The sequence below is a fragment of the Scyliorhinus canicula genome, chromosome 12 (genome assembly GCF_902713615.1).
Source record: "Scyliorhinus canicula chromosome 12, sScyCan1.1, whole genome shotgun sequence".
Taxonomy (NCBI): Eukaryota; Metazoa; Chordata; class Chondrichthyes; order Carcharhiniformes; family Scyliorhinidae; genus Scyliorhinus; species Scyliorhinus canicula.
The window spans coordinates 134,255,803-134,277,669 of NC_052157.1; the positions used below are offsets into that span (position 1 = coordinate 134,255,803).

The 21,867-nt window shown below is 46.2% G+C and overlaps 1 protein-coding gene and 1 long non-coding RNA gene across 3 annotated transcripts in view; one reads left to right on the forward strand and one right to left on the reverse strand.

Moving 5' to 3' along the window:
* pitpnm3 (PITPNM family member 3) overlaps positions 1 to 21,867 on the forward strand; it is an 856,450-nt gene that overhangs the window by 265,308 nt on the left and 569,275 nt on the right. The window lies entirely within an intron of this gene.
* Positions 17,215 to 21,867, reverse strand: part of LOC119974885 — a 34,264-nt gene continuing 29,611 nt past the window's right edge. The window contains exon 3 of the long non-coding RNA XR_005462602.1: positions 17,215 to 17,346. This is a non-coding gene — a long non-coding RNA (uncharacterized LOC119974885). The remainder of the gene's footprint in view (positions 17,347 to 21,867) is intronic.

The window sequence follows — 21,867 nt, forward strand, 5'->3', positions numbered from 1 at the left end:
TGGCCATCTCCAACAAGAGTGAATCTAACCATCGGCCTTTGACATTCAATGGCATTGCCATTGCTGAACCCCCCACTATCAACATCTTGGCTGGTGACCATTTATGAGAAATTGACCTGGATCAGCTATATAAATACTGTGGCTACAAGGGCAGGTCAAAGGCTTGGAATGCTGCAGTGAGTAACTCATAGCTTGACTCCCTAAAGCCTGTCCACCATCTACAAGTCAGGGGTGTAATGGAATACTCTCCATTTGCCTGGATGAGTGCAGCTCCAACAGCACTCAAGAAACTCAACACCATCCAGGACAAAAGAGCCCTTGATTACTCCGCCATCCACAAGCATTCACTCCCTCCACATCTGACAAACAATGGCAGGATGCACTGTAGGAACTCACCAAGACGACTTGAACAGCACCTTCCAAACCAATGACTGCTACCATCTAGAATGACAAAGGTAGCAGACACAAGGGAACACCACCATCAGGAGGTTCCCCTGCAAGCCACTCACCATCCTGACTTAGAAATATTTTGTCGTTCCATCACTGTCACTGGATCAAAATCCTGGCACTTCCTCCCTAACAACTGTTTGTACTGCACCACAGGGACTACAGGTGTTCAAGAAGGCTACTCACCACCATCTTCTCAAGGGCAATTCTGGGTCGGCAATAAATACCGGTTTAGCCAGTGACACCCACATCCTGCAAATGAATTAAAAAATACTTCCAGGTAAGTAACTATAATTGGAGTTGCAATGTGTGGGTGGGATGGTGGAAAAGTGGTTAGCACTGTTACCTCACAGCACCAGGGACCTAGGTTCATTTCCGGCCTCGAGTAACCGGGATTTGAATGTTCTCCTCGTTTCTGCGTGGGTTTCCTCCGGGTTCGCCGGTTTGCTTCCACAGTTCGAAGATGTGCAGATTAGATGGATTGGCCATGCTGAATTAACCTCTAGTATCCAGGGATATGCAGGTTAGGTTACGGGGATAGGGCAGGGTCGGCTGGGGGAGTGGACGTGGGTAGAGTGCTCTTTCAGAGGACCGGTTCAGACACAATGGAGCAAATCGCTGCCTCCTGCAATGTAGGGATTGCATGACTCTATGACTCAATTACCACTCCACCAGAAGTTATGGGCCATTGTTTTTATGGCCTGAATGTCATACATCATCAGCTTGAAATCCATTTTTATTCATGCCAATCCTCTTCATTATCAGCAACTAATGTTTTGAAATGTACAATCAAGAGAAGCAGTATTACCGACGCAGGGTGGCTAACTCCAGGTGAAGAAAGTAGAAGGCACTTTGCCATGGGGAGTGCTCGCGAGGGGAGTGAGGGGGGTTGGTGTTGTTGGCAATTGTGGTGGTGTGTGGGGGTGGGTAGAGCTACCCGCTGAGGACCCTTGAGCACAATGCACCAACTTGCAGTGGCTAACGCATGTGCAGAAAGAAAGCCTTCTGAAACAGAAGCAATCCGGGACAAAAAGTGTCCCAGCAAGACCTGACCAAGGACCTGAAACGAAAAGCTGAATCACGGGTCACTCTGCCTAGAATAGAGGCAGCGTTATAAATCAATGTTTTAAAAATATCCAACTGATACTCTGGTATTATATAAAAAGATAAGTGACCTATTCAGCATTGAGTTACATCTACTAGAAATAACATTAGGTAATTCAGAGTAACAAAACACATTTTAACAACTGTCTGAATTGTGCAACAATTATCCTTGAAAGAGGAAGAGAGCTCGTGAGAAATTCCTCATTTTGGACACAGCAAAATAAGGGTTGTGCATATATTTTGTTGTGAAACCAACACTTTATATTAAAGAATGATTTGTAAGTTTACCAGCTGGAAATCCCTAATGATATTGTTTTAAAACGTTGAAGCCACAGTCCAATTCCGCCTGCAGTCAACAATGGCTGCATGTTTGCATCGCTGTATTTTCTGCATTCCAAAACTATCGAAACGGAAACAATGTGCTTGCAAAACCACACCGGGAACAATTTCCTCGAAAGAGATGAATACAGGGGCCATCTCCTATCTCATGATCAAAGCGTCCAGACAAGAATCGGGGTACTTAACTGGGTAGAGATACACCATTAAGCATGACCAGTTGGGCAGGGGGACTCTGACTCAGGGAGGAATTCCCAGCAAGGTTCTAATCAAGGTATCCTGAACACACAAATCATGACCATATTTGGGTCACTGGGCAGTTGGAGAGAGGTCACGGGGCAAGCCAACCCATTGTCTGTTAAAGTACGTGCTCTCGCTGTAGTACAGCAGAAACAACTGAGATGCTGAAGCAACAAGACCCTGAGTGGACACCTTCTTTCCCACTCCATGCAATACGTAAGTTGAACCCTGCCTAATGATTTGGATTATCCAGGTGCTGCAGACAGTGATTTTATAAATAACTCAACCTGGCACTGTTGACTCCAGAAGAGCAAATAAATCTTTAATCGATAGTGATGTTAAAGGCAGCAGAGTGAAAGCAGCAGATACCACCAAGTCGAGCCTGAAGCCTACCAAGACACCAACTTTCAAGAGCCGTAAACCCCTTTAATTTTTCTGGACTCTAAATTGCTTAATGTAATAATAATAATAATAATAATAATAATAACCTTTTATTGTCACAAGTATGAAGTTACTGTGAAAAGCCCCTAGTTGCCACTCTCTAATCTAATTATTTTCTGAGACCAGGTTAAGTATTATAAAAACTATCGTCATCATATCTTTATGGCCTCAGCTCCTAAACAGTTAAATACTCAGGGAATTGATAAGGATATTATTTTATTTTAAAAACTTGTCGCAGTCAAAGGAGGACAAGGAAATGAAGGGGCCCTCTGACCCCTCTTCACCTGATAATAATACTTGTTTTTTTTAGCATTCGCTGAGTGCAACCATTACGTTAAAGCTAATATATGCAGATGTTTCAGTCTTATTCATACTCCTTTAACATTTGACCATAGGCTGTATAAATTTCATATAAATTGATAAGTCAGTGCACACGCTCAGGTGTGTTTTATGTTTCAATTGAAACTTGAGCTTGTGGCAAAATCCATAAAATGATTTGGTTCTGACCTAAGAACATCAGATGATGGGTAAGAATGTAACATGTACATTCTTCTGTTTTGAAGCAGAACTGACTATTTCAATCAGTCTGGTGTGCATTGAAAGGAGAAGCTGTTGATAAGATCCAACAAATGCCATATCTGGTGTGAGAATGTTTAGTGCAGGCACTGCGCGCACAGTGTATCTAACTGACAGTGTTTTGCTGTTGCTGGGCAGAAAGACTGAACTTGAGTTCTCATTTACTATCACAGTTTCCCTCAGGCCCTTACGAGTTTATGATCACACACCCATAATACACTGTGAGCTGTGTGCATAGTTGTTGCTGTTTGTATTGGTGTGTTCACGGGTGCAAAGCGTAATCTGAGGAACTGCAGTACAACTTTATCCTTTTTATTCATGATTTTGCTCTTGTTGGCAAATGAACCTACCGCACCGCCATCTCACCACCCTTCAGAAGATCATTCCTGTATATGTCAGGCTGTCTGCAGAAGTTGGAGAATGACATTGGAGCAAGAATTTAAATTCCATAACTTCAAATCAAGAAATGCTGGAAAACAGGATTGCAAACCTTCATTCATTAGGAGAAACAGGATCAATGGCTGTAATTATCTTTTTAATTACAAAGAACGGCCACATGCCCTGCAGCTACATTGATTGAGATGGATGAGCTGAAGTTGACACAATTTGAATGGTACTTTGTAAAAACGTAACAATACGGATTATTGTTCACAACTGCTGATTCTGAATCGCTTAAAGCTGTGGCACAGTTTTTGGTATGAATTTGGTTAAAACTAGGCAGAATAAATAGGCTGAAATAAACTTTGGGGGCAATTTTATGATTTTCTTTTTGAAAGCATTGCCTTCGGGTTTTCCTGCTGGATTTTTAAACACCGAGTTTTAAAAAAATGTTGCGAGTCGGGTCCCAGGACGTCATGTGGCAGGATGGGTTCTGAATGAGTCTGCCCTGCCAGCAACCCCTCAGTTCCCAGCAGATCGGTCGCCCTTTTCAAAGTGTGTCCCGATCTAAAAAATTATAAAAAAGACCCCCCCCCACCCCCACCCACCCCCGTCCTACAGACATGGGATTGCCCCCCACCCCCCGTCATCCCAGGAAGCCTTCCCTCCAGGGAATTCCCCCCCCCTCCCATGGATACGAGACTCTCCCAGGGAACCCCAATCCATGGACATGGCACAACCCCCATCCCCATGAACACACCTCCCACCCTGCAGCTCCACAACTCAAGCCCTGCCAATAGTGCCCCTTGGTAGTGCCGGGGCAGTACCCGGGTAAGGAATTTGATACGGGCAGACAGCCAAATACACCGAAGGCAGAATCAGAGTAGAACAAATGTATAATTGCCAGGACCCTCAGAAGCAAGTTAGGCCAGTGTCCAACTAGCAGCCTGGAGGCCAAATTTTATATCCAATGGCCTCTAAGTCTTAAAGCTAAGGCGGTACAGACACCTTCAAAGGGAGCTTAAATATCTTCACTGGACCAGGCAAGATCTTTAAAACAACTAAATGCTTTCCTCTCTCTTTACTAATCACAGAAAACATTTAGTATTATTGATGATCAACTGTCAATTAGGAACAAGAATGTTTATAAACATTGCGATTCAGATGAATGGATATCAATCAGATGTATTCAAGCGTGAAGGGAAAGATAAACACACTTCCTGGAAGCTATGTTCAAACCATTAAGCTGTCACTCAGTGGCTAGTTAATGACACAGCACTGTGAAATTCAATGAATACTAGGCATTTCAAAGAATCTCAGGGGATTTCAATCCTTTTCAATCCTTCACAAGTGTTGTGGCCTTTCTAGCAAGCAGCAGTTTTAAAAGTGTCTGGCAGAATGAGCAAATGTGAGAAAGGAAAAGTCTTCCTGGCTTGAGTCTTCAATGAACTGTCTAATCTACTCATTAGCTGTCAGGCAGAGCAGTTCAGAGTGAGAAGCCACTTCAGAGTTTAAACAGATCAGACAAGTATAATTATTTTGAATATAGGGCTGCCTGAGACTTCCATGCCAAGAGTGAATTTCAGGTTGCCCAGGGCTGGAACTGGCAGACCATCCTGGGGGAGGGTCCCAGGGTCAATCTACCCACAGCCAGAACTCATCCAACCCTGGACTTAGGGGGACCCTCCCTCTGCAGCCTGGCAATGGCAGAGGGGCATGTGAGCAAAGGGCTGACCTCGTTGACCCTACTCAGGTTCCATCACTCCAGGACAGCGCTTGTCAACACTTGCAGCAAAGTAGGCCCAGTGAGATTCCCGCTGTGGGGGTCGGAAGGTCATGGGAGGGTGGTGATTTGGGCTTCCACATTCTAATTAATGCATGTCAGCTGTTTGCACGTTCCTGCTAGCACAGGGCGGGAAGCACATAATGATCTGCAGGACAAGCCTGGAGACTGGGGAAGGATAAGTGACAATGCAATGATTTTTCACTCTACTGCCCGGACTGTGCTTCAGCTTTCAGACAGGGTGCCTGATGGATGTCTCTGGGAGGGTCTGTGATGGAGGTTCTGTTGGCGGTCTCCGATGGAGGTTTTGATGAGGGGGGGGGTCGCTGTTGGAATCCGATGGGGGGGGTCTGATGGGAGGCACTGTGGGGCTCAGTTGTTGTGGTTAGGCCCTCATGTGGATGTGCTGTGGGGGGAGGGAGAGTGACTCATTATTCCCGTGGTGGGGGGGGGGGGGAGGACCTGTGTTGTACGGAAGAGTGGGACCTGCTACTGAACCTCAGTATCGGGCCCCTGCTCGAAATGTCGGCCCTATACCGGGATTCCGACCGAATCTGCGAACTCTCCCCCCATGCATAAATTTGCACGGTGAAGGAGAGAGACTCGCACTAGAACGCTGCTCCTAGTGGCAGCGGAGACCAGTCGTGATTATCCGCTGGCGGGAAATACCTTGTCTCCAGAACGGAGGATCCAGGCCAGTGTGTATAATCTCTGCACTGTATTTTAAATCTAAGTACAAAATAACTGATGTTTTGTACATTACAGATTGTTCAATAAACTGTTAGGTTTTAAAGTTGGTGATGTCATGTGAGAGTGCCTTAAGAAATGGATGTTTAAGCAATGTACCTTTAAGAAAATAGTGATGTCAGAGAGTGGGTGGAGCTGAGCTCACTTCTGTTTTTTGGGAGTTTTAGTTTCAGTTTGAGAGAGCAGCTGGGAGTGTCTGTGTGTTTTGCTGAGAGCTGCAGGAAGAAACACCGAGCTGGTCTGTTGATGTCTGCAAATCCAAAGACTATAAATATATTGAATGTAACCTCATGTCTGTTTTTGAAGGTTTGTTAAGTCTTTTGGATGTGTAAAGGAACAGTTTGCAGGATTGGGTAGTGTTGTATTATTTTCGGGGTTACCTTTGAAGTAAGGGGTGTTGAGAAATCCAATGTTTATTTAAAAGGTTAATTTGAGTTCATGGAATAAACATTGTTTTGTTTTAAAAACCACGTGTCCATAATTGTAATACTACACCTGGGAAACAAGCCGTGTGCTTCAAAAGCAACAATCCATTAAAGGTGAGGGTTGGTTGAATTCCATGATACATTTTGGAGTTCTGAAAACATCTCTCCCATAACAGTGACAAAACACAAACAACGAAGAACATTCTTTCTGAGTCTATAAGACTGTGACGTTTCCCAGTAGCATCTGTAAAATAATATATTGCAGCCCATGAAATCCTATCCAATTGTCAAATCATGTGAGTTGAACTCAGCAGTGTCTTTAGTCTGTACTATGATATCTTTGCCAGTCAAGGAAAACAAAGTCAGTCAGAAATTGCTAATCCTACCTGGGGTGCCATGCATAGACTTAACTTTTCGAGGCTGGTGGGGCAGATGGAGGAGGAGTTTAGGAGGTGGGACGCGCTACCGCTTTCATTGGCGGGCAGGGTCCAGTCGATTAAGATGACAGTGCTCCCGAGGTTCTTGTTTCTTTTCCAGTGCCTCCTATTATTGATCCCAAAGGCTTTTTTCAGAAGGGTGAATAAGTCGATTCTGGGGTTCGTGTGTGCGCGGAAGCCCCCAAGGGTATTTTTGGAGCGAAGAAGGGAGGTAGGGGGCCTGGCGCTGCCCAACCTGTGTGGATATTATTGGGCGGTGAACGTGGCGATGATTCGCAGGTGGGTGACGGAAGGGGAGGGTGACGCATGGAAGAGATTGGAGGCGGCGTCCTGTGCGGGTACGAGTCTGGAGGCTTTGGTGACGGCCCCACTTCCACTGCCCCTGGGAAAGTACTCCTCGTGTCCGGTGGTGGTTGCATCCCTTAAAATCTGGGGACAGTGGAGACGGCATAGGGGGGAAGTGAAGGACTCAGTTTGGGCCCCGATACGGGGCAATCACCGTTTTGGGCTGGGGAGAACGGGTGGGGGATTTGGGAGTTGGTACAGGGCAGGCATCAGACAATTTGGGGACCTCTTCCTGGATGGGAAGTTCGCGACTCTGGAGGAGCGGGTGGGGAAGTGGAACCTCCCCCTTGGGAACGCTTTTAGGTAAATGCAGGTCAGGGCATTTGTTAAGAGGCAGGTGGCGAAGTTTCTGCGGCTGCCGCCAAGGGGGGTGCAAGATAGGGTGCTTTCGGGGACGTGGGTCGGTGAGGGGAAGATCTCGGCTATTTACCAGCTGATGCAGGAGGAGGAGGGCTTGGTAGAAGAGCTCAAAGTGAAGTGGGAGGAAGAGCTAGGGGAAGAGATTAAAGATGGAACCCGGTCGGACGCCCTGGAGAGGCTGAATTTCTCCTCCTCTTGCGCACGGCTCAGCCTAATTCAGCTGAAGTTGCTGCATAGGGCTCACATGACAGGGGCAAGGTTGAGCCGGTTCTTCAGAGGGGAGGGGAAGGAGGGGAAGCCCGGCGAACCACACCCATATGTTCTGGGCTTATTTGGCCTTGGAGAGGTTTTAGAAGAGGGTGGCGGGGACTTTGTCGGAAGTGGTCGGGTCTAGGGTCAAGCCGGGCTGGGGGCTTGTGATCTTTGGGGTAGCTTCGGAGTCGGGAGTGCAGGAGGTGAGACAGGCCGGCATTCTGGCCTTTGCATCTCTAGTAGCCTGGCGCAGGATTCTGTTACAGTGGAGGGACACGCGGCCCCCGAGTTCGGAGGCCTGGATCAATGACATGGCTGGGTTCATCACGTTGGAGAGGATGAAGTTTGCCCTGAGGGGGTCGGTACAGGGGTTCTTTCGGCGGTGGCAGCCCTTTCTCGACTTCCTGGCGAAGGAGTAGAGAGTGGTCGGTCTCAGCAGCAACTTGCGGGGGGGGGGTTTGGGGATGGTTAGGGGGTTTGTTTTTGCGGCGGTGGGTTTGCTATGTTGTTATTTTCTTCTTTCTTGGATTGCTGTTGGTTTTTTGTTATTATTTATTTTATGGGGTGAGTTCTTGTGCTGGTGTGGAAACACGCCTTGTTTGTTTTAAATTGTGGGGAGAAAATTTGTTGTTGAACAACTTGAATAAAAATTATTTAAAAAAAAAAGAAATTGCTAATCCTTCAGTGTTCTATTTCGGGACACTGAGTGTGGTTTAACGCCCTCATCGCACCTGGCTTGGTGTCAGGAAGAGGCCGTTGAACTTCGCGAGAGGCCTCTCGTGAGATTTGCGATGCTTGAAACGCCTCGCCAGGGTTAACGGAGTCTGATGAGACTTTGCGATCTGGATCTCACCTTTGTTGGGTGTGCTCTAGTTCAGCGTATTTAAATGAACCATTAAGCTGATATGAACATGTGTTGACTGGATTTTCCTAGCGCCCAGGCCCTAACAGCCATGCCTAGGAGATCTTGCCAGGGCATTGTTTGGTACTGGTTTCCACAAATGTGGACCAAATGTCAGAATGGGAGCTGGGGAGGTTTCCCAGACTATTAGACGCCTCCGGGCGGTCGAGGACAGGGCAAGGTGGCACCCTGTCACTCCTTGTGGTACCTTGGCACGACCGGCCTGGCACCCTGGCAGTGCCCCTGGGCACCCTGGCAATGCCACTCTGGCACTGCCAGGGTGTCTGGGCGATACTGGCAGACTGGTAGGGGCATTTCCATTGTGCCAGGGTGGCAGTGCTGGCATGCTAGGTTAGAACTGCTCGGGGTCGAACTGTGGAGGCCTTACCACACCTGGTGATGGGGTGTTCCCGGGGCCTCCCCGAGGTTGGCAGAGGGGAAAGAGGGTCCAAAATGGGGGATGGGGCTGAAAGGAAAGGGGGAAAGGTCAGGGCAGCTAGACAAAATAGCGCCCCAATCTGCGAGGAGCCTTTCCGGCTGGGCTTGCCAGCAGGGAATAACTCAAAGGGCAGCTCAGCAGAGAGAAACTCCCAAAGGCCAGAAAAACTGGCAAAGTGCCGATGAATAGCTGGGTGTGTCTCGGAGATCCAGCCATCGAGAATCACCCCATAAAACACGCCCCAAACCGGACATAGATCTTTTCCAGTTAAATCGCGCCCGTTATTTCCAGTGGGCTCTTTGAAATGTCTAACGATTAAAAGTAATGAACATCAGAATCTGACGCATGCATATTAACCAATAACACACACAATGGATTGACTGTCAGCTATATTGTAGATGTTTTTAACCTTACTCTGCTCCGAGTTTAGATTGGATTACAACTATGATTTCCTGCTGTAACCTCGCACAGCAATGTCTTCAACCTACATTTCAATTCCTTCTGCTTTTAATGCCACCTTCCAACATGTTGTTACCATCTATGTTTTGTAGTTAATTGCTTCACATTGGCAGCTGATTTGAGGGATGTGCCTTTGTTTTCCTGTTTTAATTTAAACCACACCATGCGCTGGATTCTCTGATTCCCAGTCGTTTGTCAATGGGATTTCCAGGGAAACCCGTGGGCTGGGTGCTCTGCCGGCGGGAAGAGTGAATCCCAACAGCCGGAGAATTCCGGCAATTTAAGTACAATCTTAAAATTTCTATCTTGACGGTAGTTGTAACTCTAGGGTTACCCAATTTGAAACAACATCAATTTTAACTTGGGGTCGGATTGGGGTTCGGTGGGGTAGGGTGGCAGGGGTCAAGTGAAAACCCCGGAGTAAGGAATTATTATTAAAACATATCTTCCTTGCCCCACTTCATGTTAAAATTGCCTTCATGACCCAAGTCTGACGTCCCAATTTAAATCAGATTCTGCTGACTTGGAGTGCATTTCATTGCTGTCTACCGTTAAAATTGCAATTGGCTACATTGGATACAAAAGGCGTGTATCAGCTCCCCACTGCATTTTATTGTCCCCTCTCTGGTTCATGCTGAACGGATAGAACATAGAACATAGAACATAGAACGATACAGCGCAGTACAGGCCCTTCGGCCCTCGATGTTGCACCGACATGGAAAAAAACTAAAGGCCATCTAACCTACACTATGCCCTTATCATCCATATGCTTATCCAATAAACTATTAAATGCCCTCAATGTTGGCGAGTTCACTACTGTTGCAGGTAGGGCATTCCACGGCCTCACCACTCTTTGCGTAAAAAACCCACCTCTGACCTCTGTCCTATATCTATTACCCCTCAATTTAAGGCTATGTCCCCTCGTGCTAGCCACCTCCATCCGCGGGAGAAGGCTCTCGCTGTCCACCCTATCTAACCCTCTGATCATTTTGTATGCCTCTATTAAGTCACCTCTTAACCTTCTTCTCTCTAACGAAAACAACCTCAAGTCCATCAGCCTTTCCTCATAAGATTTTCCCTCCATACCAGGCAACATCCTGGTAAATCTCCTCTGCACCCGTTCCAAAGCTTCCACGTCCTTCCTATAATGAGGCGACCAGAACTGTACGCAATACTCCAAATGCGGCCGTACTAGAGTTTTGTACAACTGCAACATGACCTCATGGCTCCGGAACTCAATCCCTCTACCAATAAAGGCCAACACACCATAGGCCTTCTTCACAACCCTATCAACCTGGGTGGCAACTTTCAGGGATCTATGTACATGGACACCAAGATCCCTCTGCTCATCCACACTACCAAGAATTTTACCATTAGCCAAATATTCCGCATTCCTGTTATTCTTTCCAAAGTGAATCACCTCACACTTCTCCACATTAAACTCCATTTGCCACCTCTCAGCCCAGCTCTGCAGCTTATCTATGTCCCTCTGTAACCTGCAACATCCTTCCGCACTGTCTACAACTCCACCGACTTTAGTGTCGTCTGCAAATTTACTCACCCATCCTTCTGCGCCATCCTCTAGGTCATTTATAAAAATGACAAACAGCAACGGCCCCAGAACAGATCCTTGTGGTACGCCACTCGTAACTGAACTCCATTCTGAACATTTCCCATCAACTACCACTCTGTCTTCTTTCAACTACCCAATTTCTGATCCACATCTCTAAATCACCCTCAATCCCCAGCCTCCGTATTTTCTGCAATAGCCGACCGTGGGGAACCTTATCAAACGCTTTACTGAAATCCATATACACCACATCAACTGCTCTACCCTCGTCTACCTGTTCAGTCACCTTCTCAAAGAACTCGATAAGGTTTGTGAGGCATGACCTACCCTTCACAAAACCATGCTGACTATCCCTAATCATATTATTCCTATCTAGATGATTATAAATCGTATCTTTTATAATCCTCTCCAAGACTTTACCCACCACAGACGTTAGGCTCACCGGCCTATAGTTACCGGGGTTATCTCTACTCCCCTTCTTGAACAAAGGGACCACATTTGCTATCCTCCAGTCCTCTGGCACTATTCCTGTAGCCAATGATGACCTAAAAATCAAAGCCAAAGGCTCAGCAATCTCATCCCTGGCTTCCCAGAGAATCCTAGGATAAATCCCATCCGGCCCCGGGGACTTATCTATTTTCACCTTGTCCAGAATTGCCAACACTTCTTCCCTAAGCACCTCAATGCCATCTATTCTAATAGCCTGGGTCTCAGCATTCTCCTCCACAATATTATCTTTTTCCTGAGTGAATACTGACGAAAAGTATTCATTTAGTATCTCGCTTATCTCCTCAGCCTCCACACACAACTTCCCACCACTGTCCTTGACTGGCCCTACTCTTACCCTAGTCATTCTTTTATTCCTGACATACCTATAGAAAGCTTTTGGGTTTTCCTTGATCCTACCTGCCAAAGACTTCTCATGTCCCCTCCTTGCTCGTCTCAGCTCTCTCTTTAGATCCTTCCTCGCTTCCTTGTAACTATCAAGCGCCCCAACTGAAACTTCACGCCTCAAATTCACATAGGCCTCCTTCTTCCTCTTAACAAGAGATTCCACTTCTTTGGTAAACCATGGTTCCCTCGCTCGACCCCTTCCTCCCTGCCTGACTGGTACGTACTTATCAAGAACATGCAATAGCTGTTCCTTGAACAAGCTCCACATATCCAGTGTGCCCAACCCTTGCAGCCTACTTCTTCAACCTACACATCCTAAGTCATGTCTAATGGCATCATAATTGCCCTTCCTCCAGCTATAACTCTTGCCCTGCGGGGTATACTTATCCCTTTCCATCACTAACGTAAAGGTCACCGAATTGTGGTCACTGTTTCCAAAGTGCTCACCTACCTCCAGATCTAACACCTGGCCTGGTTCATTACCCAAAACCAAATCCAATGTGGCCTCGCCTCTTGTTGGCCTGTCAACATATTGTGTCAGGAAACCCTCCTGCACACATTGTACAAAGAACGACCCATCTAATGTACTCGAACTATATCTTTTCCAGTCAATATTTGGAAAGTTAAAGTCTCCCATAACAACTACCCTGTTACTTTCGCTCTTTTCCAGAATCACCTTCGCCATCCTTTCCTCTACATCCCTAGAACTATTAGGTGGCCTATAGAAAACTCCCAACAGGGTGACCTCTCCTTTCCTGTTTCTAACCTCAGCCCATACTACCTCGGAAGAAGAGTCCCCATCTAGCATCCTTTCCGCCACCGTAATACTGTCCTTGACTAGCAGCGCCACACCTCCCCCTCTTTTGCCCCCTTTTCTGAGCTTACTAAAACACCTAAACCCCGGAACCTGCAACAACCATTCCTGTCCCTGCTCTATTTTGTCTCTGAAATGGCCACAACATCGAAGTCCCAGGTACCAACCCATGCTGCCAGTTTTCCTACCTTATTTCGTATACTCCTGGCATTGAAGTAGACACACTTCAAACCACCTACCTGAACACTGGCACCCTCCTGCGAAGTCAAATCTGTGCTCCTGACCTCTATGCTCTCAATCTCCCGTACCCCAAAACTACAATCCAGGTTCCCATGCCCCTGCTGAATTAGTTTAAACCCCCCCCCAAAGAGCACTAACAAATCTCCCCCCCAGGATATTGGTGCCCCTCAGGTTCAGATGTAGACCATCCTGTCTATAGAGGTCCCACCTTCCCCAGAAAGAGCCCCAGTTATCCAGAAATCTGAATCCCTCCTGCCTGCACCATCCCTGTAGCCACGTGTTTAATTGCTCTCTCTCCCTATTCCTCATCTCACTATCACGTGGCACGGGCAACAACCCAGAGATAACAACTCTGTTTGTTCTCGCTCTGAGCTTCCATCCTAGCTCCCTAAAGGCCTCCCTGACATCCTTGTCCCCTTTCCTACCTATGTCATTAGTGCCAATGTGGACTACGACTTGGGGCTGCTCCCCCTCCCCCTTAAGGACCCGGAAAACACGATCCGAGACGTCACGTACCCTTGCACCTGGGAGGCAACATACCAAACATGAGTCTCTCTCGCTCCCACAAAATCTCCTATCTGTGCCCCTGACTATTGAGTCCCCAATTACTAATGTTCTACTCCTTTCCCCCCTTCCCTTCTGAGCAACAGGGACAGACTCCGTGCCAGAGGCCCGTACCCCATGGCTTACCCCTGGTAAGTTGTCCCCCCCACAAGTATCCAAAACGGTATACATGTTACCCTGGGGAACGACCGCAGGGGGTCCCTGCACTGACTGCTTCTTCCCAGTCCCTCTTACAGTTACCCATCTATCTCCAGTCTTTGGTGTAACTACTTCCCTGAAGTTCCTATCTATGACCCCCTCTGCCTCCCGAATGATCCGAAGTTCATCCAGCTCAAGCTCCAGGTCCCTAACACGGTTTTTGAGGAGCTGGAGTTGGGTGCACTTCCCACAGATGAAATCAGCAGGGACACTGACGGCGTCCCTCACCTCAATCATTCTGCAGGAGGAGCATTGTACTGCCTTCCCTGACATCACCTCTAGATTTAAAAAAAAACAAGAAAAAGAAAAAGAAAGGAAGAGCTTACCTGATATCACCTCAAACCCTGCTCCCGCTGAAAGATAAGCAAATTTAAAGGCACTCACTCACCTTCACTACAGGCCTCTGCTCCCGCTTCCCAACAACCGTGGGTTTTTTTTGGTTAGAGGAGGAGGTAGGGTGGGAAACACTGATGAAGTGTTTTGGGTTTAACTGTCACTTGACAACAGCCCCTCCACAAACCACCTTCAACTTAGGCTGACCGCACTGCATGTATGCAAATTTCCCCAGAACAGCTGATCAGTAGCTCTGCTCTGCTGCCCTCTGCTGGATAGGGTAGGTTGAGGGAAGGGTAAGGTGGATTTGGCGTTAAAATCAAGTCCTACTTCTCTTCCTCTTGATTTCACCACAAGAGCAGGAACAAGCCATTTAGCTCCTCAAGCCTTTTCTGCAACTTTGCTTTCGAGTCTGTTCTGCCATTTAGTGAGCTTGATGTGGTAATCTGTCCTTGTCCTCATCGTAGCTTTTGTGATTAGAACTGTCTTGAAATAATCTCTCTTATTAAATCTTCCAGCCTGAGGTGTTGTATTGAATGAAGTTGACCTTTACAACTTTCACAAAAAGAATGCAATTGAACATAATTGTGTACAATCGGGTTGCCGGATTTAAAACCAAGTTCTTCCAAATTGAGTTAATGGATTTAATTAAATTCAATCACAAGATTGCCAAGTAAATTAAGAAAATTGTATCTAAAGGTTGGGAATATATTGATGAGGTTTCATTACAAATTGTAAAAAGTTGGGCTTTAGTTATTTTCTTTAAAAAAAGTTATTTTTTTTAATGTGGAACTCTCTGTTCTATTTCCTGAACAGCCTAAGATAGTTTTAGTCTTCTTCCAATCCAATATCTGATCCAGTATGTCATTCTTTACAAGCGATCTTTGGTATCAGTGAGCTGGGTAATAAAGAATGAAGCCCTTTGACCTGGCAGATTGACTGTAGTGTGTTCAGTCGAATCAGAAAGAAGAAATTAGGTTTAAATCTTGTACGAAACCAGATTAAAAGCTAGTAAATACAGATTATATTGAGAGAGAGAGAAAAAAAATGGAAAAAAGTATTTAGTAAATATCCAACACTAGTTCACTTTTGAAAGAATGAGGCTCCACATTTGCAAAATTAAATTTGCAATGCCAGTAGTTGTCAACAGTTAAAAATGTACCTATTCTTGAATGGACCAACCCTAATTTTATATGGCAACTTTAACAGGGAACGTGTTGGCATGTGCCCCAGGAGTCTATCATTGAGCACTGTTATGGGGTACCTTTTGAGTAGCTGATAGCAACGTCTGGATTTCCACATTCAGATGCATTTGTATGGATGACAAAGGTTCTTCTTCAGTTCTCTCAGTATTAATGATAAGCGCCGATAGCCATTCCTTTATTCTCTATGCAAAATAAATACATTCATGTTTTAATATGTAATTTAAAATTCTACTGTAAGTATAAGAAGTGTATGAGACAAGGAGGGTTCCATTGGTAACATGGGGATCTGCTCTTTTTCTCTCCTTTTCATATGCTTGCATGTTGGTGAGAACAGGAACCTGAACAAGTAAGGTGGCATCGATTGCATGAGCTGCCTATGAATGGTCCAGCTTTGTGTGGTTGCTTTAAGTGTTGGAGAAAAATTTGAGTGGGTAAAAAGTGGCGGACCTCCATCATAGCGGATATACAAAGTTCTGAGTGGACACTGTTACACAATGCCTTGCAACTGTTGCATCTTCTAACTGAGGAATTTTACAATTATCCATATTTGTCCCAAACCGATAGAATTTAATTTATTATAAACAATCTGGTTAAAAAAGAACCGTTTTCCTTCTGATAAAATTTAACAGTTATCTTGAAATTTGTGTTGCAAAATAATAATAATAATCTTTTATTGTCACAAGTATGAAGTTACTATGAAAAGCCCCTAGTAGCCACATTACGGCGCCTATTCGGGTAAGCTGGTACGGGAATTGAACCCGCGCTGCTGGCCTTATTCTGCATTAGAGACTAGCTGTCTAGCCCACTGAGCTAAACCAGCCGTAAGCCCTAAGAGCCCTAAGACACAATGCTGAGGCTTTATAAAGCTTTATACATATCTGATTGATCACCATTTTAGAATCTGTTGCTCAAGATGCACTTGATGGCCTTTGTTCTGGGTAGATTAAGTAATCTCAAGTGTAGCTGAGTTACTGCAGTGTAAATCTGCCAACTGGCTGGAATTTCTAGAATGCTTATAACCTGTGATGTGACTAATTGTTTTTCTGTGGTGCAAAACACATAAGGGAACAACAGTCCCTGAAGCATCAGAAGGTTATGGCTTGAAAAATGGGGTGCCTTCAAGTCAGGACTTCATGCGAGAGATTAGCAAAAAGTCCATGCACCTTGTGACTTCCCCACCAGGAGAGTCAGTGTGGGAAAAACCTTCCCTCCTGTAAATTGCTTTCATTTTTTTTCACCATAAGCCCACCTTTCAGCTTTGTCTCACAAAACTGTTGGAGGAAACCCTTCTGTGTTGCATGCCGAAGTGTTTGGAACCATGACAAAGTCGTCTTGAGATGCGTATCTCACATGCCAGAAGCTGAACTTGCTGTGGGTCTTCGCTGACATAGAGGAATGTTAGGCCCAAATTGTCCCTCTTCCTATGTAAACAGTTCCTGAAGACTCTGTCTAGACATGTGCAAAGACCCCAATGCACTACTCTGAATCAACATCTTGCGTGATTGATACTACCTGTTGTGCATCAAAGAATGATGAGTTTACATGGGCAAAATGCATTAATGTCGACATAGGAATTTGTAAAATTAGAAAAGCTAAAAAAAAAATGTGACACTAGGAAGCCAAGTTGTGTGAGAGAGAAGACCACATGAGCATAAAACTTTTAATACAGTGTAAGTAGCATGGAAAAATCTAGATGATGGACTGGAGCACTTGCAGTGTTCAACAATAATGATGTACATCATGGTGCATTGCTAAACAACAATTTGTTTTAAGAGTTTGTACACTGTAGGAGAGAAACTGAGTTCCACAACTTTAACGTCCTTGGAAAGAATAATTTTGGAGGAGATTCGATTTCAACCTAGTGATAAAGCAGAGGAGATGTAATACATAATATGTAACAAGATATAACAAGTAATAATGAATATCAATAAAATATATAAAATGAGAGGCAATAAAGGGAGTAATGGACAGAAAGATTTGAAGCAAGTAAGAAAGCGGGTGGTTAGCCATCAATTAGCAACATAGGAGCAGGCGTAGACTATTTTTGGGGAGATTGTCTGGCCACTTTGCACGGGGTGCAAATCCCGGGGTGTCGGGGGAATTACAGGAGAGTTGTGTTATGACACCTTGGGATAGGGTGTGGTCAATTCCAGCCCCCCTTGACCCTGAGTCGCAACATAAACAAATGAACCAATAATTCTTAGAAAAACACCCGAGGTCTTTGGCCCTTAGCTGCCTAATAGCTACAGTCACAAGATTTGAAAATTTAAACACAATTAAGTTTATTAATAACTATAATGAAATATGCCGCAAATATAACAGCTAAACTAATATCTAATTCCTAACCCTCCCACTTAAACTCGTCCCATCCTCTGCACACACACTCAAGTCACCAACACAGAGGAGAGGCGAGGCGTGTAAAAATAATAATGAACAAAATAAAAGATAAGGACAGCACGGTAGCATGGTGGTTAGCATAAATGCTTCACAGCTCCAGGGTCCCAGGCTCGATTCCCGGCTGGGTCACTGTCTGTGCGGAGTCTGCACGTCCTCCCCGTGTGTGCGTGGGTTTCCTCCGGGTGCTCCGGTTTCCTCCAACAGTCCAAAGATGTGCGGGTTAGGTGGATTGGCCATGATAAATTACCCGTAGTGTCCTTAAAAGTAAGGTTTCGGGGGGGGGGGGGGGGGGGGGGTTGTTGGGTTACGGGTATAGCGTGGGTTTGAGTAGGGTGATCATTGTTCGGCACATCATCGAGGGCCGAAGGGCCTGTTCTGTGCTGTACTGTTCTATAAGTGCCGGGATTCTCCAAGCCTGCGCCGGCGTTGACGCCGAGAATTTCCACCACGCCGCTCCGACACCGGGACGAGATTCTCTGGCGACTGGAGAATCGGCGGCAGTCGTGCACGCACTTGGTCAACGTGGCGCCTGTCGGGGGCCGTTGAAAGAGGCCCCCGCGACAATTCTCCACGATCGACCCGCCACGTTCCGCCAGCGTGGTTCACATATAGCTGCGGTGGCAGTCCTGGTGGGGGGGGGGGCGGGGGCAATCAGACTCCCGGGGCGGCCTCCATGACAGCCATGCCCGTGATTGGGGGCTACCAATTGGCGGCCGCGTGCAATCTGGGGGGGTGCCTACATTCTTCCATGTGGGCCTGCTGTGTCGCTATGCCATGTTGCGCCGGCGCAGAAATAGCCACCATGCACATGCGCCAGCGTGGAAATGGCCACCAGCGTGGACACGTGGCAACAGTGCAGGACCGCTTATCGGCACTGGAGCTGCATGGAGCTCTCCGGCGCCGTGCTGGCCCCCTGTGCCCACTGAATCGCTGGGCCAAGAGGTCCGTTGACGCCGGTGTGAAACACTTAGCTGGAATTTTGGAGAATCCCCACCAAGAGTCTTTGTTTCAGATGGTTGTTTTCAGCATCTTTCGTCTCTTCAAACTTTGCTTTCAGTTCTAGATTTTCACTGTAGATTCATTCAGGTCTCTGCTGTTTCAGAAATAAATTCTGGAGAGATCACGAGTTAGAGAGAGAGCAGGTCCTTTTAGTGCCCAGGATTCAAACTCTGCTTTTTCTTAGGTCTTTGAATATCATCCAACTCAGGCAGGATCCAGTCATTACCTGTTACTGGGCAGAATATGGCCTTCTGGCCAATTCATTGGCCACCAGCCAACCTATCGAACCGAGTCCCGCTCCATCTCTTGGGTGCCACAGAGTCTGGGTTCTGCTATCCAAAGCTAGCACCATATACAATGTTTTACAGCTTTTTGAATTCCTCATCCTCTCTGCTATTTGACTTAAAGACTCAAGTCCATGATGCATCCACGGATCAAAAATGATGATGGCAAAATAAAGGGGTAAAAAGGAGTCAACAGGAAGGATCCTTACAGCCGTAAATGTTTTCTATTCTCCTGACCCGCTCCAGTTGGTGAAATCAGGATCCCTCCCAGAAAGGAGGATAACCTTATCACAAATGTTTTGCATATATTTTAATCTCATTAGTGAAATTAAAGTTGAATGCAGCGGCTTCCCAGAATTCTGCACCTCCCACCCCCTCAGCAGCCAGGCGGAAATCATTGTTCATCCCTAAAAGTTATAACCCGGTGCTATGGATGCTGAGTGGGTCTTTCGGGGGGCTGCTCGGTTTGGGCTAGAAGATTTCAGGTCAGAGGTCTTTCTCAGGATGGGGGTTGTGTGTCAAGTCTTCCCTGTATAGTGTTGAAAATCTTTAAATTCTCTTTCAGCATATCAATTGCAAATAAGGAGGCTTGGTGCCACTGTTTAGTCTGATTAGCACTGATGTTTCACAGTACCAGAGACCTAGGTTCGATTCTGGCCTTGGGTGACTGTGTGGACTTTACGTGTTCCTCTGGGTGCTCCAGTTTCCTCCTGCATTCCAAAAGTATGCAGGTTAGATGGATTGGCCATGACTAATGCACAGAGTTTCAGGGATAGGGCAGGGGAGTGGGCCTAGGTAGAGTGCTCTTTCGGAGGGTTGGTGCAGACCCAATGGGCCAAATGGACTCCTTCTGCACTGTAGGGATTCAATGGAAAGAGCTGTTAGTTGTAGATAAATCTCTTCCCCTTGATGTGTTGTAAACATTTAAAGTAATTTTTCACGGTCAATTTCTTTCCAATTTAACTTTTTCAAGACTCTGGGCTTACTGAGAAGCCTAAAAGCATTGAACTGCATTGTTTACATTCAATTTCAGAGTCTCTTGCCTTTTACAAGCCTTTTCATTGACAGGTTCATACTATTCTAAAGTAGGGATTAGCTTTGTTTGTTTTTATAGCTCTTCATGATGCATTAACTCTGAAGTGCTTCCTCCTTTGAGCAGATGTTGTTTCTAGCTGTAGTTTTTTCAGAGAGGCTTTTATTTTGTTCTGATGTCCTTCCTGCTCTGTCTGTCTGCTTTCTTCAGAGTGGGTTGTTTTAAACCTCTTATGCTGGAATAGCATTCCTGTACTGCAGGTTTACACCCTTTGAAGACGCTGACGCAACTCAGAAATTAAAATCCCAAGGGTCCCTCAATGTGGAGCTCAAAGCAGACACTGTTTAATTCTCTAGATAGACATTATGTTGACATTGGAGGCTTTTGGAGCCCTGGGTTGGTCACTGCCAAGAGGCGTTACCTGAAGGTGCCAGGTCCTTTGATCTCATTGCAAGTATCTCTCTCTTGTTTTGGGGGGGAGTACTGACTCTGCCTGGGGATGAATGATGCCTCTGACTGGAGGGGGGGGGGGGGGGGAATGATTCCTCTGACTGGGGGAGGTTGGAAATTATGCCTCTGACTTGGGGGTGGGGGTGGGTAAAGATGCCTCTGACATGCTGCGGGGAGGGGATCTATGCTTCTGACTTGGGGGTGGGTGGGTCAGGACACCCTCATGCTCTGTGGTGTGTGGGCCTTCGCCCCTCTGTCGTGAAAGATGCTCCTATTGTCTGCGGGGGTTTGTGATGCCCTTGGGGGGAGGGGGGTGTCCCGTCACCTGACTCTGATATCAGGTTGCCTTTTGAAAATGACGCCCCAATCTCTGAGGAAACGGTCCTGCCGGAGAGTCCTCATCCCTCTCCCAGCCGGTGCAAAACCCGTCCCCTTTCAAAAAAAATGACCAAGTGTGGGTGGATGTGATCAGGATCCCACCGCCCTTCCCGCCGGAAATGACACTTAGTCATCTTTTCGGAGATTTCCGTCTTTTTAACCCTCGAGTTGTTGCGGCATTCTGTGAGAAACCGGCTTATCTGTGTCTTTACTCCATCCGCACGCCTGGGCTCCATGGTTTTCACAGCAAGATTCTCTCAGATATGGGAGCAGACTGTAAATATGAATATGTATACGCTGAACAAAACCTCATGATAGCCCTACTGTTAATTATGTGACACTATAATTTTCAGTCATGACATTACAAAAGGTTACAACTCTAATACCCTGTGTTAATCGCACGATGCTGTAAAATTCAGTAATGATGTCACCAAGGCACAGAAACTAGATCTCCAACGGTGAGTCATGCCATCTTTGCACTGGCCAGCAGCCAACACGCCAGAGTGCTGTCAGCCCACAGCTGGTGACCCATTTGAAATTTATTTTCTTGAAAAATAAATCAGCGATAGTAGAGAATATTACATAAATTGCAAACAACCAAGGAGTGAATTACAAGTCTGCGACACAACCTTGGATTTGCACGGGGTCTTAATAAATCACCTGGACTTTGCTTCTGATGTCATTTAAACTTTCAAGAACAGGCTTGTGTGTTTGTCAGGTCTGGAAAATTTGGATGTTCTTCAGAGCGGTTAGGGTGGGAGGTAGCTGAAGGGATGCTCACCTTTGGCTGAACGCTGTCCTGGCCCAATTTTAGAACGAGCTATCAATAGGCTGCCTA